Source organism: Triticum aestivum, chromosome 5A (genome assembly GCF_018294505.1).
Source record: "Triticum aestivum cultivar Chinese Spring chromosome 5A, IWGSC CS RefSeq v2.1, whole genome shotgun sequence".
NCBI classification, from domain to species: Eukaryota; Viridiplantae; Streptophyta; class Magnoliopsida; order Poales; family Poaceae; genus Triticum; species Triticum aestivum.
The window spans coordinates 245,600,033-245,613,791 of NC_057806.1; positions in this window are offsets into that span (position 1 = coordinate 245,600,033).

Sequence of the window (13,759 nt, forward strand, 5' to 3'; positions counted from 1 at the left end):
CGTTTTGGTATGTATTGTTTCTCCCAATTCTTTACGGTTTTAAGTCAGTTTCGAAAATGGTGAAAAACGTATTTTCGCCGCAATTTCTACAAACTTTATCGGAATTGGGCAAACAATATACCGTTGAAAATCTACGAAAAATGCGAAACTTTTTCATGTTGATGGTTTTCTCTAATTCTTAGCAGTTTTCAAGTAATTTCGAAAATGGCGGGATCATTCGTGCTGCCTCTATCGCAAAACAGATTCTTCAAAAATGCACCGCGTGAAGAACCTGAACTTCTCGGCGCGTGTACCTGAACTTCACTCTATATTTCACGTGATTTTTTTGCTCGTAGGTCTCCATCCGCTGCTAGTAACTCTCCATCCACTCACCGAATTGAGCAAGTGATATACCGGTGGAAAGCTACAGTAAGCACATAACTTTCCCGTGTTGATCGTTTTTTCATACTCGCGATGGTTTTAAAAGTTTTTCATCTGAAATTCATTCAGTGTAGTAGTTGAACTTCATGCTGTTTACACGTTGAACTTCTGTGATGTATTTTCGTATGTAATTTTCTCATCCATTCGTTAGTGTTACACAAATGATACTCCTTTTGTACAAACCCCTCTCACAATAAATTTTTTAACTTTCTTTGACCGAGGAGTTGCACTTATAACAACAAAACTTTTAGTCTTTGCTTTTTTATTTTTTTAATACAAAATGCACACCATGTAGTACGTGAACTTCTGGCAGTTATCAATCGAACTTCTCTCAGTTACGTGAAAATATCTGAGTTTTTTATAAATATTTATCTAAATTTCTTAATCCTTTTTTATAAAATTTTGAAGCGCTCTATTTTTAAAAGTTGAACTTCTTGTTTTTTATTTTTGAACTTGTTGTTTCCAATCTTTAATAACGAGGAAAATTCGAGTTTTCTACAATCATCGAACTTCTTCATCATTTTAATATGGACTTCCTGATTTTATTTCTTTAATCTTTTTATGAAATTTTGAAGCACTCTATTTTTAAAAGTTGAACTTCTTGTTGTTTTATTTTTGAACTTCTTTTTTTCATTCTTTAATAACGAGAAAAATCTAAGTTTTCTATAATCATCGCACTTCCTACTGTTTTCACTTGAACTTCTACCATGTGTTTTTGTTCGTAATTTCTCACCCGTTCATCAGAGTTGCACAACTGATATATAGTGACGATTGCCTCTCTCACAAGAAGTTTTTGAACTTCCCCGTGCTGAGCACCTGAACTTTTAGCAGTGAAATTTTTATACTTTAACTTTTTATTCTTTTTTCTCATATGAAAACACACACCATGCAGCACGTGAACTTCTGGTCGTTTTCAATTTGAACTTCTGTGTAAAAAAGTTGTCCTTAACTCCCAAAGCACTCGTCGAATTTGAGCAAATGATAGCATTGGAAAGGATTTTTTTAACAAATCATGACTAGTTAAAAGCATTTTTTGAACATGCTAAAACTTGTTTTGAACATGCTAAGACTTGTTTTGAGCATATTTTAGTAACGAAAAAAATCTAAGATGTTTTAAATGTCGAACTACTTTATTTAATTGAATTTGAACTTCTCAAATTTTTTATTTTGAACTTCTGTGTATTTATTTTTATAAACGTGGAAAACAAAACTGATGTGTTTGTTCCTATAAGGAATTTCATGGTTTTATTTTGAACTTCTCAACAGTTTTATCACGGGATCTTGCCTTTTAATTCATTTTTCTCATATTAAACACACACCATGTAGTACATAAACTTGTGCCAATTATCAATCTGAACTTTTGAGATCATGCGTTCTGCCTTCATTGGAAAAGGAGAGTCTCCAAAAATGCACTTCGTGGAGAGGTTGAACTTCTGGAGCAGTTCTTTTTTGAACTTCACTCTGTTCTTCACGTGTTTTTTTACCCATAACTCCACAACCACTTACCGGATTTGAGCAAATGATATACCGATGGAAAGCTGTTGAAAACAAGCAACTTTACCATGTTGATCATTTTTTCATTCTCTTGACGGTTCAAAATAATTTTTTCAATACATAAAAAACGCGTTTTAATTGGTATACATGAAACTTTTAAACCATACGTCGGAATGTAGCATATAATATACCGTTGGAAAGCTTATGGGTAGGAGCAACTTTTTCATGTAGACACTTGTTACAAATTTGTTTTCGTTTGAGAGCAATATTAAAAATGGCAAAACAACATCGTTTTTCCATTTTTTTAAACATGTAATTGAAGATCGGACATCTCGCACTAGAGATGTTGAACTTCATCAGGAGGAGCACGTGAACTTCTGGCATCGACCCTTTTATGCTTTTATTTTTTTATTTTTTATTATCATTTGAAACGTATTTGGTGTAGTAGTTGAACTGCTCGTTGTTTTCACTTTGAACTTCTATTGCGTATTTTTGTTTGTAATTCCTCACCTGTTTCGTCGGAGTTGCACAAATGATATACCATTAGAAACTTGTTGAAAAGACGTAACGTTTTTTTATACGGTTAAACATTTCTTTTCGAACGACATATACTAAGTTGTTTTAATAGTTTATTTTAGAATAAGAATATTATATACCCTTTGAAGGTTGTTGAATATGAGAATTTTTTTTAATGTAGAGCATTGTTTCAACTATGTAATGGATTGAGAGAATTATTTTAAACACACAAAAAATCACTTTCTATGTGTTTTCGCACTAGTATATACATGGTGAACCTCCTTCACAAGAATTTTTGAACTTCCTCGGCCGACCACCTAAACTTCTAGCAAAAGTATTTCTAGACTTTGCATTTTTATTGTTTTTTCTTGTATGAAACACAATCCACGTAGTAGTTAAACCAGTGGTTGTTTTCACTTTGAATTTCTCTCTGCCTTTCTACCCATAACTCCAAAAACACTCATTGAAATCACTGTTCAAGATATCTTCCGATATGCCGATAAATCAGCCGATTTATCACTTACCGCTGTCAGACCGATAAGATAAATCGGCCGATAAATCAGCCGATATGGCGATAAATCGGCCGATATGCCGATGAACTGGCCGATTTACCCCTTATCATGGGTTGACCGATAAGTTCCCGATAAGCGATATCCCCAACATTGATTGAAATTAAGCAAAACTTTTAAACCATATGTTTTAATATACTTTAGACTTCTGTGCTTTTTTAATTTGAACTTCACATTTTTTATTTTTGAGTAAAGAATTGTTATTGATTTTTAAATATACATGGAATTTGACTCTTTTTTCAATTTGAATTCATGGTTGATTCTTTAATAATAAAATATATCTATGTATTTGAAAAGGGTAAATCCTAGGTTTTTTTAATAAACATCGAACCACTTCGTTATTTCAGTTTGAACTTCTAGTTTTTTTAATGGGATATTTCTTTTTAGACTTTTTTAGTTTGTTCCTTTTTTTATTTGAAATTCTTCATTTTATTCTTTAAGATTGAGAAAAAGTCGGAGTTTTTTTATAAATTTGGGACTTCTCTGTTATTTTAATTTGAACATCTTAAAAAATATGGTTTTTAATAAGCATCAAACAATTTTCTTAGAAAATTTAACTTCATACTTTTAGTTTTCCTAGAATTGAAAATAATTTTGAGTTTGTCGTATACATGGAACTATTCTGTTTGTTTTAATTTGAACTTCTCGATTATTATTTAAAGTAACAACAAAATATCTGAGTTTATTATAAATATCGAACTGATGTATTCTAGTAATTTGGACTAATTGGTTTATTTATTTTAGTAACGAAAAAATCATAGTTTTACAATAAATATTGAACCGATCCGTTACTTATGTTTGAACGTCTTGAGTTTTTTATTTAGAAAATGGTGAAAACCCTTTTTTTATAATTTTAAAGTGTTGTATTTTTTGTTTGAACTTCTCATTATCTAGTAACAGAAAAAATATGAGTTGTTTCAAATGTCGAACTACTCTGTTATTTTAATTTGAACTTCTCAACTTTTTTATTTTGAACTTCTGTGTATATATTTTAGAAACAGGGGAAATAAAATCAATCCATTTTTCCCTATAAGGTATTTCATGAGTTTATTTTTAAGTTGAACACGTACGTTTTTTCCTTTTTTCTACATATCTAGGATTTTCATACTAATTTGTTTGTGAAATGCCTTATTTTTTGTTTTCAAGAGAGAGCTTCTATATAATTTTTTTGCGAGAAAAGAGGTGGGAGGCGAGTACTAGAAATTTTGGGTTTTATTTCAACAATTTTAAGCGTCCATATTTAGACAATTTGAATTTCTCATAATTTTCCTAGCAACATTTTTTGGGTTTGTCTTTTTTGTTTCTTTTTGGTTTTGACTTTATATTTTTCATCCATGTTTAAACTTTCGCAGTTTCACACAATTCAGTACATTTTTTAATTTCCATTTTTTGTATAGTGACTTTATATAATTTTCTATTTAAATTTACATGAGCGTGGTCTTCAAATATAACTGAAACTGTAATCATATATCATTGACAACACATACTTCAGACAGTCGTCTGAACCTTGGCTCTAGTTGTCAACACACGCTTCAGATTGCATAGATCAGCAGCTAACTGATGGGAGCGATGAATTCTGAAACAACAAACACTGAAATACCAATGTTTCAGGCAACTCAGCTACTCCCTGCACTTTATAGCAGAAACGCACCTCCTGGAGGGACATACTATGCAAGAACTCACATAGTCACACTTGGACTTTCACTGTTAGAAACCTCGGCCAGCAACGTGAGTACATCTGAATCCGCACCTAACGCCATAACTGAACTTTTTATACAGTGATGCTTGAACGTCTCAGTGAGACAGCTAGCTAAAATTTGAACAATGTCAGTGGTCGGCGTCTCACACACATGGCTGGCCAGCGCGATGTCAGGGTCGGCGATGGCGTCGACGGAGGAGGCCGTCGGCGGCGTTATAGGGCAGGGGGTTATGGGTGCGACAGGTTGAGCAAAAGGTTGGGATCCCACTTACCTCGAGCGTCACTACCGAACGGATGCAGTCAAATACGTTGGACTGCAATGGCAGGGTGGAGTTGGAGCATGCGTCCACGGTTGTGTGCGTCGCCCATGGATGGTAGGGCTGGTAGCAAGCGCTGGACGCATCGCCGGGAGCTAGGCAGAGCCGGGAGGAAGCGGGCTGGTCAAGGCGGGTCGGCAGCGAGCTTGGGAAGGCAACGGCAGCGCGTGGGATCCAGTGACCGGCGATGGCCTCTCGATCGAGGACCTTGCGGCAGCGCACGGGAATCCATGGCCCGGCGACAGCATGCGGGGGGTCCCGAGGCCCTGCGGCCGCTGGATCCGAGGGTGGTGCCGGGAGGAGGCTCGGCGGCCGTAGCGAAGGGGTCGCGCGCCGGCTGTTGGGAAGGAGGGGAGGTGGCGGCCAGGAAGGTGACCGGGGGTTCGGGGTCCCGGCGGCGCGCGCGGGTGCGTGGTCCTGACGGCGCGCGGGTGTGCTTGATCCCGGCGGAGGTTACCGGCGGCGCGCGGCTGCAGGGGTGTCGGGAGGTTACAGAGAGGTGCGAGACGTGGGGGACTGCCCGGGTTTTTTTTCGTTCGCGAGTTCAGAAACGTATTCGCCCTCGTATAGGGCGCCGTGATCCAAATAGCTATTCTAATCCTGAGATTAAAATAGTATTGTCCTATATATATCATAAATAATTATTGGCATATCGCTCAATTAACAGTAAACAATATCCGATTTTCCCAACAAGTATGGCTCCTACGGTTATTTCATAGAAATACCTTGGCATAACCTGCCAGGGGCTCGGTGTGGGAACAAATGAGTTGCCAGTAAAAGTCCGAACAACTCTATAGCATACTTCGGCGTCGCAAGTTTGGCCTTATATGCATTAGCTCTGAATCATTGTCTTGGGTCAATAGTTGGGTTGCCCGGCTCCTGTGCTTGCTACCCTACGTTCCGCTCTATCAGCTAGGGTAGTAAAGGGAGAGCTACTGCGATTGTGCCCTGGTCTAAACCAGACGAGCACCTCAGTAGAGAAAGCCGAAAACTGACTATCATGATGCGGCGTGAGCTGGTCAACCACTTGACAACTTATTGGAATCTTTAGCGATTCTCCGTGTCACACGAGGGATCTTTTTCATATCAAATATGTAAGGCACCATACGCCGCATACATACCAGGGGCTATGTCATAGCTCCACGATAAAACTCCTATGGCTAAGTGAAAGTGTTAACGCCTTATAGTCCGATTGCCTGGTTCGCCGCATTATCACCTCCTTCATGGACCAAGACGTTGGATAAAGAGTGATTAAATGCTTTTTCCAACACCCTCGTACTTCCCATGAGGGGTGATGCGGAGCATCCCACGGTCATCTTCATGTACACCGTCATAGCAGCTCGAGTCCCAAGTAGACCTACCGGAATTAAGGTGAACCCGTTCTTCTTCAAGAATATCATGAATATCCATTGGACTTGCTTGCTACCTCGCCAAAGTGCTCTATGTGTCCTTAGATACGAAGGCCGAAGACCACAAGCTGGTGAGGAACACCCCAAAGGAGTAGGAGAAGCACCACAAGGCCACGAGGAAGAAGGAGAAGCACAACAGGAGCTGGACAAGAAGTCCCAGGCGACCCCGTGTGCACGTGCCCTTGAGACCCCGTGTCCACGGGCTACACAGGGAGCTGGCGCTGGAGCACCCCGTGCGCACAGGCATGTACCGTGCCCACGGGACCCCCGTGCGCACGGGCCCAACTTACCCCGTGTGCACGGGCCCATCAGGATGGACGGCTGTGAGCTGCTGTTGGGCCTCCTCTTCGTCCCCTCCATCCACCTACCTATATATTCCGTACCTAGACCATTCTTTAGGGTTAGCAAAGTATATGTGAGACATTTGTGAGCTTTGCTCCTTGTATCCCCTCCTCTTAGAGATCTAGACCCCTTTCGGGAAGAATCCTTGGGATTATCAAGCCCTCCTCTTGGAGAAGATCAAGATCAAGACCTCACCTAGTGGGAAGAACTTACCTAGTGTTATTTTCCTTGAATTGTTCATGTAATCTTGTCGATCTCATGTGTGCTACTCTAGTGGATGTGATATTTGGGTTTGTTTGAGTGTTTTGTGTCTTGTGCTCTTGAGTGTTCTTCCTCTTTTCCCCCTCCAAGTGTGAAAATATCCCCTCTAGGGTTTTTCCCTACAACATCTTGGTATCACGAGCAAGGTTGATTCACATCTTGGAGTCCCATCCCCCCTCTTGCTAGCTTGATTTTTTTTCGTCCAAATTCGAAAATCTCCACCAAAAATAGCCCCAAATTTTTCTTGTGATTCGTTGGTTTGATGAGGTCTTGTTGGATTTGATCCATGAAATTGCTTGGTTTCAAGTGGATCTAGCTTTCCCCCATCTTTTCCCCACCATCCATCCCGAAAATCTCTCCAATTTTGCCCAAGAAATCCTCATTTTCCGCCCCGAAATCATGAATTTTCCGCCCACCCCGTGCCCACGGGCTCCCAGCCCCGTGCCCACGGGCCCCCGCGTAGTCCCAGGAGACCCCGTGCCCTCGGTACGTGTACTGTTGAAAGGATCGAGATGGACCTAGAGGGGGGGGGGGGCTGAATAGGTACAAATAAAAATTTTAATTGTTACTTGGCAATTTTAGGCAATAATGCGGAATATGAAAGTGAGCCTAACAATTTCAAGTGTGATGCTAAGAGCTAAACAAGATAATCAAGTAATACAAGTAGATGAGTAAGCTAGCACAATATGATATAGGTAAGTGCAGACGAGACAAGTAACCACAAGTAGAGAGTTAAGGTTAGGGATAACCGCAACTCCGAGAGACGAGGATGTAAGCCGATGTTCACTTCCTTGGAGGGAAGCTACGTCACCGTTTAGAGAGGTGGGCGTTACCACGAAGGCACACCAACGCCACGAAGGCTCACCCTATTTTCTCTTTGAGACAACACTAGGAAGGCGTTTCTTAACCACTAGTGGTAGACCTTGGGGTGGTCTCCAAACCCTCACAAACTTTTCCGGGGGTAATCACAAGGGTCGATTCCTCTCCGAAAGACTCCTACCGCCTAGGAGTCTCCAACCTCCAAGAGTAACAAGAACGATGGGGAAAAGCTCAAAACTTGCTCAAGTCACAAATTCCTTTGGTGCAAAGAATGGGAAGGAGTGGACCTATCACTTGATCGGACAACTTCTCTCAAATGCTCTCAAATCCCTTGGCGATCTAAGATTTGGTGTGGAGGAGTGAGAGAGAGTGTGTAATGTGTTCTAGGGTTTGTTCAAAGTGAGTGGTCAACCCTATCCCGTGGGGAAAGAAAGCTATATATAGTGGTAGTGAAAAGCTAGCCGTTTGGCCACTTAAGGCACAGGAGCTGCTGGACGTCCGGTGGGTACCGGACGACCGGTGACACAGATAGGACCGGACGTCCGGCAGGGCGGCCGGTCATCCGGTGGCTGGGACACCAACCAGGGACACATGTGAGGAGTGAGGCGCACAGGCAGTAGACATCCGGAAGGCGTCGGTCGTCCGGAGCCCGGACGTCTAGTGTTGTCGAAAATCCGTTAATTGTAGTTCTGTTGGAGTGCACCGGATATCCGGAGATGAGCGGACGTCCGGTGACCGGACATCCGGTGTGACCGGTCTTCCGCTAATATCAGTTCTGTGAAGACTCAATGGACGACTGGAGAGAGTCGGATGTCTAGTTGGTTGAGAGAGGCCGGGCGTCCGTAGACTTCGGACGTCCGGTGAAAGTTGGACCTTTTAGCTTAGAAACATACTACCATTTTTGCACAAGTTAGAGGAAGAATTTTGAGATGGTATGAGAGGGAATTTTGTGGTTTTGAGCAAGTTCTTTCACGAAATCCATCGATCCCCTCTTAATAGTGCGGGATCCCTACACTCAAGAACAAACCGAAAACAAGGAGCCGAAGCTTTTTATCTTTGTCTTGTGTCTCTACTCTTGAGTGATATATGTTTTATGTCCGTAATCATGATCCACACACACACATAGCCCTTGGGACATAATCCTGAGAAATACTCAAAAAACATGATAGTCCCAATATGCATGTTGTCATCAACATCAAAATATGATTAAGGGCATGATTGCACTTTCAATCTCCCCCCTTTTTGGTAGTTGATGACAACATACATGCACTTTTTAGAATAAAGCTTTGAATATCGAAAGAATTTAAAAACATTGAATATCGAAGGATTTGTTGTGGAGCTCCCCCTCAATATGCGCAATAACTAATAGGTAAGCATGAAGAGAGCTCCCCCTCAATATGATACCAACACAACCGAAACTCATACACAAGATAATCAAGATAACATCAGATTTAGAATAGGCTTCACAAAGATTCATCACTCATAGCATATAACATAAGTTGGTACAAACATACCATAAGTTCAATAACAGGTTAATCACATAGCATGAGTTCTATAACAAGATAATAAGATGATATCATAGCATCATATCACATAAATAAGTGCCTACTCCCCCTTGGCAGCAAATACCCAAAAGGAGTGTCATAACAGCATCAAAGAGCATCATCGTCATCATCATCATGAGCACCACTACCACCAGCCTCGTTAAGGAAGTCAGCCCACTCAGGACCCGAAGGAAAGCCGAAGTCAGAAGGTGGAACATCAGGAAGACGTTCATCATCACTCACATCATAAACTCTGGAGTCTCTCAGACGAGCCTTCAAAGCATTCTTGGAGGTGACCAAGCGTGTGACAACATCGTGATTTTCAGAGCAATGAAAGGTAAACATCTTCATCATGGCAGAATGAGCTTTCCCAAGAAAGTGAGAGATGCGACCAAAAGGTGCGGAGCCGGAAGAAGTAGACCGAGTGGCGGAAGAAGGAACACTAGCCGGGGTATGACGAGCAGGAGCAGAAGAGTCCTTGGGAACCCAATCATCCGCCATGTGAGATGGAATGACCCACCGTTCGTGCAAGTGAGTGCGGGCAATGGGAAATGGAGAAACACTCTCGATAAATGCCTGAAGAAAGGGGGCATGAGGAAAGGCTCGCTTGTGTTGAAAACAAGCCAGACGGATCTCATGCCACAGAAAATGAGGGATATTTATCTTCCCTGTGGGAGACACATAGAGGCGATGCATGAGATCAATGCAGTTGCTGTTACATGACCCCTTGTCACCCATCTTGGGATATATGGTGCGAATAACACACTGAAAAATGATGTAGAAGGGTGAGCGCCAAATTGAAACTTGGTTCAGGCCCTTTTGTTTCCCCTGATTAGACATTTCACTTATGGGATTGAGAAGATCCGCACAGACCTCTATGCCCTTGGGCCTATGGTTAGGGTCATCCTTATGGATTTTGAACCCTGTGTCAGGAAAACCAAGAGCAGCAACAAATTGAGCATAGGATGCCGTGAGCATGGTGTCAGAGGTCATCCAAGTGACAGTTTTATCGGGACCAAAGTAACAAGTGGCATATAATTGATGAATTGCAGCTTGGTTAAAATCATGCTGGAATTCAAATGGTGCAGCAAGACTGGAGGACTCAATGTGCTCAATAGCTCCCAGATATTTCGTCGGATGAGTGCGGATATGCTCTAAGTTGATGCACATATGGATAGATAAACCTTTAGGAATGACTATAGTGGTGAAAATGTCAGCTTGGACATTTGTGCGAAAACGAGCATCCTATGAATCGCTAAGAACAGTGAATTGATCTACATCACGACGAAGCTTAAGGTAAGAAGCGATGGGAACCTCATTGAACTGCTTAATGATGCGACCGTGAGGGAGTGGAGGTTCAAGAGAGATGCGACGGGCAGCACCTTGAGGTTGTACCGGAGGAGGAGGAGGCTTGAATGTGGGCCGACGAGTTCCAGGCTTGGGTGCAGTGGTGCGAACAGCAACATAAGTGGGTTCCTCAATTTCTTCCAATTCATCCTCGTAGTCGGATTCTTCCATCGAAGAGGCGCTAGTGGAGCTGCGAGGGTGAGCGGCACACTTCCGAGGACGAGTGCGCTCCTGTGAATCATCGGACCCACCAAGACGAGACGGACGAGAGCCCCCAGCGGTGACCTGCTTGCGAGCAGAGCGCTTTGTCCATGGCCTTGCTACCTAGGGAAGGAGGAGACTCCAAATCTTAACAATCGCCATAGATCAAGAAGGTTAGAGCAATGGGGGGGGGGAGGAAAATAGCAGTTGCTACCTCGGGAGGTCGAGGAGAAGATGCGACGGAGAAGAGGTTTCCCCCGAAGCTGGCCGGGTCGAGAGAAGGGCGGCCGGAGGCGCGACGATAGCCGGAAGGGCCCAACAGGGTCCCGGCGGCGAGGGGCCCAGCCCGTGAACACAACAAGGAGAGAGTGCGGCGACGGCGAGAGGAGGAGTGGAGAGAAATTAGGTTTAGAGACGACCGGACTGCACGCCCTAGTATATATAGGTGGGCGAGAAACGTATCGGACATCCGGTGTGAACCGGACGTCCGGGACCTGAGAGGGCAACCTGATACGAGAAGTAGCGGACGACCGGCAAAAACGGACGTCCGACGCGTTTAGACAGAGCATTAATTAACGGAAGTCCGGTTACAGCGGACGACCGGCAATAGGGCACCAGAGAAATTTTTACGGATGACCGGTACAGATCGTACGACCGGTGCAAAAGCACTAGAAAGGATTTGATGGACGTTCGGTATTAACGGACGTCCGGTGGCATTATTATTATTATTTTATTTAATATCTTTTTGAGGAAGACTAGGGTGCCATAGTTGGTGCTAATGACAATGATGGAGAGATGATGAGTGAAATATGTAGTAGGATGCAAGGACACCCTAGGTGAAGCAATGAGTTTCCTAAACCAACAATAATAAACACATATACTGCTCACATGTTGTTCTAATGACAAGGCGGTGGCTGATGCCACCATGTATGAGTAAACGTGACATGACACTGCAAAGATTTGAACTTTGGGTCCATAATCACTACGCCATCATTGAAAGCACCATAGTTAGAGTAACATGGTAGCTTTGAGAGTGTTTGTTCTTTTTATGCATTTCATAGGGTGAGAGAACGCATGAGTTGAGTGTCTCCCCCTAAATATATGCCTACATAGAGACAGGACATTATGACAATGCATGCATGAGTACTAGTTTTCACATAATGTTGTCAAGCTCCAAGATACCAAGTTCGCGCCTAAGTTGACAAAATCTTGCCTCATCCAATGGCTTGGTGAAAATATCTGCAAGTTGCATATCTGTGCCAACATGAGCAATGTCAATATCACCCTTCTCCACATGATCTCTCAGGAAGTGGTACCTAATGTCAATGTGCTTGGTGCGGGTATGATCTTTGGGGTTCTCAACAATATTAATGGCACTTTCATTATCACATAGAAGAGGCACATGTCTATAGGTGATACCGTAATCCTTCAAAGTTTGCCTCATCCATAGTACCTGAGTTGCACAACTGGTGGTTGCAATATATTCAGCTTCGGCAGCGGAGAGGGCAACACAATTTTGCTTCTTCGAGGACCAACTTACCAAGGAGCGTCCAAGAAATTGACATGCACCGGAGGTGGATTTACGATCCACTTTGTCTCCAGCCCAATCCGCATCCGTGTACCCAATGAGATCAAACTTAGCATCCTTGGGGTACCATAGACCCAACCTTGGGGTGTGAACAAGGTATCTAAGAATATGCTTAACCGCCTTATGATGGCTTTCCCTAGGGGAAGCTTGAAATCTAGCATACATGCATACACTAAACATGATGTCTGGTCTAGATGCACAAAGATAAAGCAATGAACCAATCATAGAGCGGTATTTAGATGGGTAGAAGGGGATACCGTTTGAGTCTTCAGTGAGTACAGTTTTGGTTGGCATGGGGGTCTTACATGGGCTAGCATCAGACATGCCAAATTTTGCTAGGATATCCTTGAGGTATTTGGGTTGAGACAAGAAAATTCCTTCTTGAAATTGTTGAATTTGAAAACCAAGGAAGAACTTCAAATCCGCATTGAGTGACATTTCAAATTCTTGGTCATTGATGCCGCAAACTTCTTGCATAAATGAATGTTAGGAGAACCAAAAATGATATCATCTACATAGATTTGGCATAAGATCAAATCACCTTTGTCCCTCTTAGTAAAAAGAGTGGGATCGATCACCCCTCTCACAAAACCATCATCGAGTAGAAACTTCTTAAGATAATCATACCAAGCACGAGGTGCTTGTTTGAGGCCATACAAAGCCTTATGAAGTTTATACACATAGTCTTTGTGATCGGGGTCAACGAACCCCGGTGGTTGTGATACATATACTTCTTCTTGTAGAGGACCGTTAAGGAAAGCACTCTTCACATCCATTTGATGTAATGTAAAGCCATTGAAAGCAGCATAAGCAAGTAAGATGTGAATGGATTCAAGACGGGCAACGGGGGCAAAGGTATCACCAAAGTCCAAACCTTCAACTTGTGAGTACCCTTGTGCCACTAACCTTGCCTTGTTGCAGATGATTACACCATTCTCATCTTGCTTGTTCTTGAAAATCCACTTTGTTCCAATGACGTTGTGTTCCGTAGTTGGCCTCTTGACTAATGACCACACTTGATTGCGCTCAAAACTATTCAACTCCTTTTGCATAGCAATAAGCCAATCGTTGTCTATCAACACATTTTGTACCTTGAGAGGCTCAACACTAGACACAAAAGAGAAGTTTGTCAATTGTTTGCGAGTGACTCTACCTTCCGATATGCCGGTGAGGATTTTATCAACATCAACACGACCGGCCACTCGAGGTGTGATGGAGGTTAAGGTTTCGCGA